Source organism: Juglans microcarpa x Juglans regia, chromosome 4S (assembly GCF_004785595.1).
Source record: "Juglans microcarpa x Juglans regia isolate MS1-56 chromosome 4S, Jm3101_v1.0, whole genome shotgun sequence".
NCBI lineage: Eukaryota > Viridiplantae > Streptophyta > Magnoliopsida > Fagales > Juglandaceae > Juglans > Juglans microcarpa x Juglans regia.
The window spans coordinates 6,828,763-6,836,566 of record NC_054601.1 but is presented as its reverse complement, the minus strand read 5'-3'; the positions used below and the strand labels follow the sequence as shown (position 1 = coordinate 6,836,566).

Below are 7,804 nucleotides of genomic sequence, written 5' to 3'. Positions count from 1 at the left end.
TGGCGTTGTTTATCATGACAATTTAGGGTAAAAATCATGGCTGGAGATAAGTTTAGATACTCTATGTTGCTAATGCTTTTGATGGGTTCTTTACAAATGGAAATGAAAGAAAATCTAGAGGAAGGGAACGAAAAATGCATGGGTTGGTCTGAAAAAGGGTTCCTAGAGTAGAAAGGAAATAAAGTGTTGTTGAGGGAGTCGAGAATGAGAGAAAAAGAAAAAGGGAGGGAGAAAGGAGAGGGTGCGATTGGCCGTGAGAGAAAAGGAAGAGAAAAAGAAAGAAATGAAAGGCGATGATAATGTGGACAATCGACGGAGAGAATGGTACGTGCAGGTTGAAGAAGATTGAAGCCAAATGATCAACGTGCTAGGAGCTTTCGGGAGAAGAAAGGAAAAACGAGGTAAATGAGGCTTTTCGGGATGAAGAAAGAGAAAAAAACGAGGGAAAGAGAGAGAGGTAGATGAAATGATAAAATATTACTTCTTAGTGTGAACAATAACTCGCCATGTTTGGAGAGGACCCAAGATTTACTGTAACACAAGTGTTGAGCTTTATACTTTTAGCTAGTCCAATGTTGAAGCTTTTTCTCACATATAGCTAAAATTTAAGCTACATTTGGTTCCCAAAATCAGTTAAGCTCAACTGAGTTCATTCTAATTTTAAATTAAATCTAACATCCAAACACTCAATCTTAAATTATTAAACTTATCCTAACTCAAAACCTTCTTACACGTAACCCACAATATTTTTTAACTTAAAACATTTTTATACGTGTAACCCACAACCTTTTTCAATTTCTCATAAAAAGTACTAAACTCATTTTGACATCCAAATATACTTTAAAATCAGTTTAGATGAACCTCATATAATTCCTTCTACTACTTAACTTACTACTATTCATAAATAACTCAACTTAACATTCAAACTCAATCTTAAACTTTGCATTGATATTAAAGCATCCATTACCAATGCTCTAACTACATTTAACTTTAACTACAGTAATTCCAAAACAAAAACCAAATTTGGTAGACAAGGTAGACACATCAAATGTTTATTTTATTATTTCTTTTACAACACTCTTTCTCTCCTCTCTCCGTATTGGTTGCATTCGTTCCAGGTATTGGACAAATAAATTTTTAGTTAACTTTTCACCGTTCGTTCCAGCTATTTGAACAATTAATTCACAAAAACAAATACATTCTGAAGTTGTAGCTGCGGATGTTGAGCATTGAACTTCGATCAATTTTTATATATATAACTGTGCAGTCCAGAGACATGATTTTATTATTAGATAATTTAATTAAAATATGATTACTAATTAATATAAAATAAATAGAATGATAAAATTAAATAAATTAATAATTAAAAATTATTATTTTTAATTAATATTATTTTATTAATATATAATGAATAAATGGATCCATCGTGACAATTTGATAGAAATGAAAAAGTTCAAATTCATCTCATTATATAATATAAAAATAATTATTTTAACGTGAGAATTTGATATGAATGAAATAACCAAAACTAAATTCATCTCCTGTTAAAAGTGAGATTTGGCTTTGCTAATCCATTGAGAGTTGCTCTGCCTCGACTCCCAGAAAGAGATGAATCTACGGCAACACCTGAGAATTGGAGAACTCCTCCCTCCTGGGTGGCTCAACTGCTTCTTCCCAATATATGCTCTTCTTTCCTGGCTCAACCTGGATAATGATAATCAATAATCTAGGAGCTTTGTTGCTCATTACATTCAAGCACGTATCAATCCTGAATCTTACGTACTTCTCTACCAGACGAGGAAGAGAAATCTGCAAGATTTTGGGAGATGGGTAGCTTTTGAACCTTGCAACCACGGAAAGGGTTCTAAGCCATGCCTTGTCAAGTAAATTTTTTTGTTTACATAACTAATCCAGTAGAATTGCATCTCCAAACAACCATATATTTTCAATCTACATCCTTAACAATCAAGTCTCAATAATTTAGCTAGAATAAATACTATTTGTATGAATTTCAAAGAAAATATAGTAAAAAAGCTGATAATACTATTTGCAATTCAAACTCTGACAAACAAATTAGGGTTGATGACGATTAGGAGGTAAAACACATCGTCAGTGCTTAATCAAGATAGCAACACCACGAAAACGGAAATGATTAAAAACAAATAAAAACAAACTTCCAAACCAGAAACAAAATCTCACACACAACGAGAAAAAAAAAAAGAATCGACGGTCGACGCTTATAAAGTAAAAGCTGAAAGAATCAGAGCTAGGGCTGGCAAGCATTCAGAATGAGTAGGAGGTATTAGATTCCAGTCATTAACAAAATCGGACAGTTTCTAATTTATCATCATTATGCCTGCTCAATCACCATCGCTATAATTCAACAAAAAACCTGAAAACAAGAAGGTATTATTATATGCACAGGAACAAAGAAAAGCTTTCATGGAAAACACAGCTGAAACCATCAGAAGCATTGGATCATTTGCATCAGATACGACACTTAACGCGTCTCAGACGACCGTCGTGAGAATTTTTAATCCTAATTCATCATCTGATTTCACTGCAATCACAGAGAGAGAGAGAAGGGGGCGGAGGCTAGGGTTATCGGCTTGTATTCTGAGCATCGATCGAATGGGTTGGAGGAGATGGAGGAAGGGTTTTAAAAGGGCATGCGGCTTCGTCATTAGGGTTTCCACCGTCTCTTACCTGACGATTCTACCCCTCTATGGGCCTTGACTGTGTATTTGGCCCACTTGAAGAATACGACGCAGTTTTATACCGCTTGGATATTGGTAGGGACAACACCGTTTTAACTTTTCACCCGCGCATTGAATTTAGCAGTCACTGTAGACTGTAGTTTGTCCACCCCTCGGCCCTTGGGCTAAGACTGCTCAAACAATTGGGCGGGTAAGCGGCCTGCTAGTTGCCCAGTGAATTGGGTAGGTTAGGCGGGCGGAGTGGATTTTGGTGACCCCCCGCCAAGCCTTACAACACAACTTGTTTTATTTTTTATTTTTATTTTTTTGAGAAATAACACGACATTCATAATATCAGCAGATACATAAAAGTCTTCCAAACCAGCCATGAACGGAAAAGAAAATTACATAACACCAAGGCCAGCAGCATCCACCATAATGCTACCTAAAATAAAATATGGAGGTTCATACCACTATTAAATAGTATCGCTCACAAAATGTGAATATCATGCTAAGCGATGAACCACTTCATTATCTTGTCTATCAACATGTAGAACCTCAATGGATTGGAAAAGGGATAAGAGAAGTCATATCTCTCTAATCAAAGGATTAAAACTTAACTACTGATATTGGTTTCCACAAATTGCCTCCACGATCACAAGAGAGTCCCCCTCAAGTACCAAATGTGAAAGCCCCATATGATAGATCATATGTAAGCCCCGTAAGGCAGCAAGAGCCTCAATATCCTCCACCTCATAAATCCCCTCTTCTTTCCAAGACAAAGCCATAACCATATCCCCTATTATCATTTTGCAAAATAGCACCCACTCCAAATTGATTTAGAGAATGAAAAAACAGCCCCATCAAAATTCAGTTTCCACATTCCACATGGAGACGGATGCCACCTAAATGAAGTTAAATTTTTATGGACTTGTCGATAGTTCCGGATCAGCTTATAATTATCCACATAAGCAAAACAATTATCCACAATTGCATAGTCACTACGTTCTGTTTGCTAAAAAAGTGTCAAATTACGATACTTGCATAATCCCCAAGCAACAATTAGAAAATGAATAAGAATAATGGTATTAGATTGCTGCATCAATCCCTCAACGACAAAGTCAAACCGTGCATGAGAGGCCAACATAACCGAATCAGATCCAAAATATTTCTCCCAAACTGGATGAATAGTCGAACATTTGCATAAAATATGGAAAATATCCTCTTCTACTTCACAGCAGAAAGCACAAAGGCTAGAAGCAACTATTTTGCAATGAAATAAATGAGACTTTGTAGGAAGGCTGTCCCTACTAGCCCTCCATATGAAATTTTTAACTTTATTGGGAGCTGTAAATTCCACAATGTCTTCCAGAATAATCTCTATGATGAATCTTGTTCATGGGACCCAGATTCTATAGCATTTTTTAAGGAAAGAACAAGATAATATGCTGGTTTCACACTGAAAAGCCCATTTTATGTGCATCCGCATTCTTGTTGATCCTTGCCCTAGTGTAAAAATAAATGAATCTTTAATATTGCATTGGCCTCAAAAGGAAGGAAAACCTTGTTGATTAAATTTGAATTCCACCCTCCAGTATTTTAGGCATCCAATAAATCACTGACACATGCAATAGCTGGCAAAGTATTGCAACTGGTAAGAACTCTTCGAGTACAAGAATGAGGCACCAGTTATCTTGCCAGATATTAACTTGATCCCCCTTCCTAATACGCCACAAACAGCCTGATTTAATGATAAGGTTTAGCTTCACAAATACTCCGCCAAATATATGAAGGTTTAGAACCCAATGTAGAGGATAAAAAATCACAATGAGAAAAGTATTTAGCCTTATAGGCGGTAGAAAACATTAACCCAGAATTTTGCATAAGACGCCGTCCTTGCTTCGCCAAAAGTGCTAGATTGAAAGCCTCTAAATCCCGGAAACCCAAACCTCCACAAAATTTTGATCGGCATAGATGATTCCAACTAACCCATTGAACTCTTTCCTCTCTTGACCTTTCTATCCCCACCAAAATTGAGCAATCATACCCTTCAAGTTCTTTACAAAAACCTTTCAGTAACTTGAAACAACTCATAGTATATGTGGGGATAACTTGTACTATTGCTTTAATGAGCACTACTCAACCAGCCTAAGATACAAGTTTTTCCTTCCACCTTTGCAATTTTGCCCAAACTTTGTCCTTAATATCTCTAAAAGTACATTATCTTGATCTACCCACAAATGAAGGTAGACCAAGATATTTGTTATGGGCTTGAATGGAATGAACACCCCAAATTCCCTTATACCATTTTTTACCACTTCATCTGTGTTGCGGTTGAACAATACTTATGTCTTCTCCCTATTTAATTGTTGACCTAAAACTAACTCATAAAGAGATAATACATTTTGCATGTGCAGGTTTGCAGAAATAGTTGTTTCGCAAAAAATGATACTATCATCCGCAAAGAATAAATAACTTACCCGGGGGGCATTATTGCAAACTCGAATCCCTTTCAACAAACTCTATGATTCAGCCCTCTGTAACATTAAGGATAAAAACTAGGCACAAAAGACAAATAAGTATGGGGATAGGGGGCAGCCTTGGCGCAAAGCACGAGTAGACTGTATAGAGTCCATAGGAACACCATTAATAAGAATCTTATAAGAAACAGATGTAAGCCATGATAAGTCTGATGAAATGAGAAGCAAAGCCTAGCTTCACTAGAAATGTCTCCAGAAAAAACCATTCAACACGATCGTATGCTTTGCTTATATTTATTTTGATGGACATACACCCCTTCTTACCCCTCTTCCATCGCCTTATCGCATCCACTGTCTCAAAAGCCACCATGATATTATCCGTAATCATACGCCCCGGAACAAAAGTTGATTGGGTTTCAGAAATAACCATAGGTAAATAACCATAGGTAAGATCACCTTCAATCTATTTGCAAGGACTTTAGCAATGATCTTATAAACCACATTGCACAGACTAATGAGTCTATAATCCTTCAGATGCTCAGACTGTTTCTTCTTTGGGACTAACACAATATAAGTAAGATTGAAATCATACGACATTACACCAGAATGTAGAAACCGAAGTACCATGTTAATAATGGATCCACTTATTAACTGCCAATATTTTTGAAAAAATAGAGGGGGAACCAAGAACTTTTAGTGATTTCATTTTAAATAAGGCCTCTTTAATCTCCACAGCATCCTTTAAATAAGGCCGCATTAAATCACAATTCATGGATTCTGAAATCTTAGACTGGATAAAACTCAAAACTTCATCTAGATTAGAGGGATTAGTAGATGAAAACAAATCTGAAAAATATCCAGTGACCATAGATGCCAAAGCAGATCCTTCATGAGAATTCCCCACATCATCCTTCAATCGAGTAATCAAATTTCGACGTATTTTCTGTGAAGTCTTGTAATGACAGAATGTAGTATTTTGATTCCCTCCACCCAACCAGTTTACTCGAGAGCGTTGCCTCCACATCAGTTTTCTTGCTCCAACAAGCAATTAATCTCATTTTTAACGGAACAAATAGAATGTGAAGAATAATAACATGGAGTAGTAGACTGCAATAACTCCAATTCCCTCATTTTGATAGCCAAGGATTTTTTGACACAACCAAATTGGGACTAACTCTAAATAGAAAGATCGAGATTACACTTCTTAAGTTTTGCACTTAATGTAATATCAGTAGTGGATTTCCATACAGATACAATCGTTTCCTCATACCCTCGTCCATCAACCCACATAGCCTCATACTAAAATACTCGAGGATAATGCATGTGACAAGTCTGCAAGCCATCTGTATTGAGCAATAAATAGCTATGGTCTGAGACTGATGTAGTAATATTTTTGACCTCACAAGAAGGATATAACTCAAGCCAATCACAAGAACTAACAAATCTATCCAGTCTCTCCTTCACCAGTGCCATACCATCTCTTAAATTACTCAATGTAAATTGAGGTCCTTTAACATCAATATTGCAAATTTGGCAATAATCCAAAGTATGTCTAAAAGCAAACATTTGCCTAACTGGCGTTTCTCTATCCCTTAATTTTCAGAATTATATAAGATCTCATTAAAATCACCAAAGCATAGCCATGGTCCAACAAATTGATTTTTCAGAGTACACAGCAATTCCCACGTTTCATGTTTACGACTAGTATCAAGATGACAATATATAGCAGACAATCTCCGATTCGAATCAGTTATAGAATCTGTAACAAACATATCAAAATGAAATTTGGAAAAAAGAGTGCAAGACCAAATTTACCTCTCTGTTCTAGTAGAGACATAAGCCACCACTCCGGACTACACTTGCCACAATGAGAAAACACGAGAAACCCAATTGAAACTTTAACCTTTCCATATAACAGTAGCTAAATTTCGTCTTTATAATGAAAACGATATCAGGATCTTCCCTCCGAATGAGACTCTGAAGGGCTCGAACTCCTTGAGGGTTCCAAGCGCTCGAGAGTTCCAACTCATAATTTTCATGGCTGCCGACGAGGCTGGAGTCCAGCCTCGGCAGATAGAATTCGCACATCAACCATAATGCCATCTTCAACAAACTTCAACTTCTTCTGCTGTCCAGCGTGAATGTAATCCTTCATGGATTTATCCCCAAAGTGACGCTTTGAAGGAACCACTGGCAACTTCAATGAAACCACATGCCCATATCGATTGCCTCGACTACAACCCACATCAGTAGAAGACATACACCAACCTTCTAATGGAACCACCATTAGCTCTCAACCACAAACCATAACGAAATCCTGACTTTGCAAACTGATCATTCTTATCAAACCACAACAAGCAATCATGATCTCCATGACCAAGTATTCCACAACAATAACAAAATTGAAGAAGTTTCTCATACTTAAAATGAATCCAAACAAAGTCGGAATGGCCCACAACAACTCTCTTCCCACGAGACAGTGGTTTCTTAATGAAAGACATACACGAACAAACTCACCCCAACCAGGTTGTGAATCAGACATATCAAAGCCCTAGTCTGCATCCCATCCAAGGGTAAATCATAAATTCTAATCCAAAATGAAGCTTGTTGCAATGGAACTTTCATTGG

General features: G+C 36.8%; 2 non-coding genes across 2 annotated transcripts; both read right to left on the bottom strand.

Moving 5' to 3' along the window:
• Window positions 1–2,283: 2,283 nt before the first annotated feature.
• Window positions 2,284–2,359, bottom strand: LOC121263932. Its single transcript, XR_005940413.1, has one exon. It is a non-coding gene; the product is annotated as a small nucleolar RNA Z105 (small nucleolar RNA).
• Window positions 2,360–2,459: 100 nt separating this feature from the next.
• LOC121263939 lies at window positions 2,460–2,558 on the bottom strand. Its single transcript, XR_005940418.1, has one exon. It is a non-coding gene; the product is annotated as a small nucleolar RNA Z161/Z228 (small nucleolar RNA).
• Window positions 2,559–7,804: the final 5,246 nt, after the last annotated feature.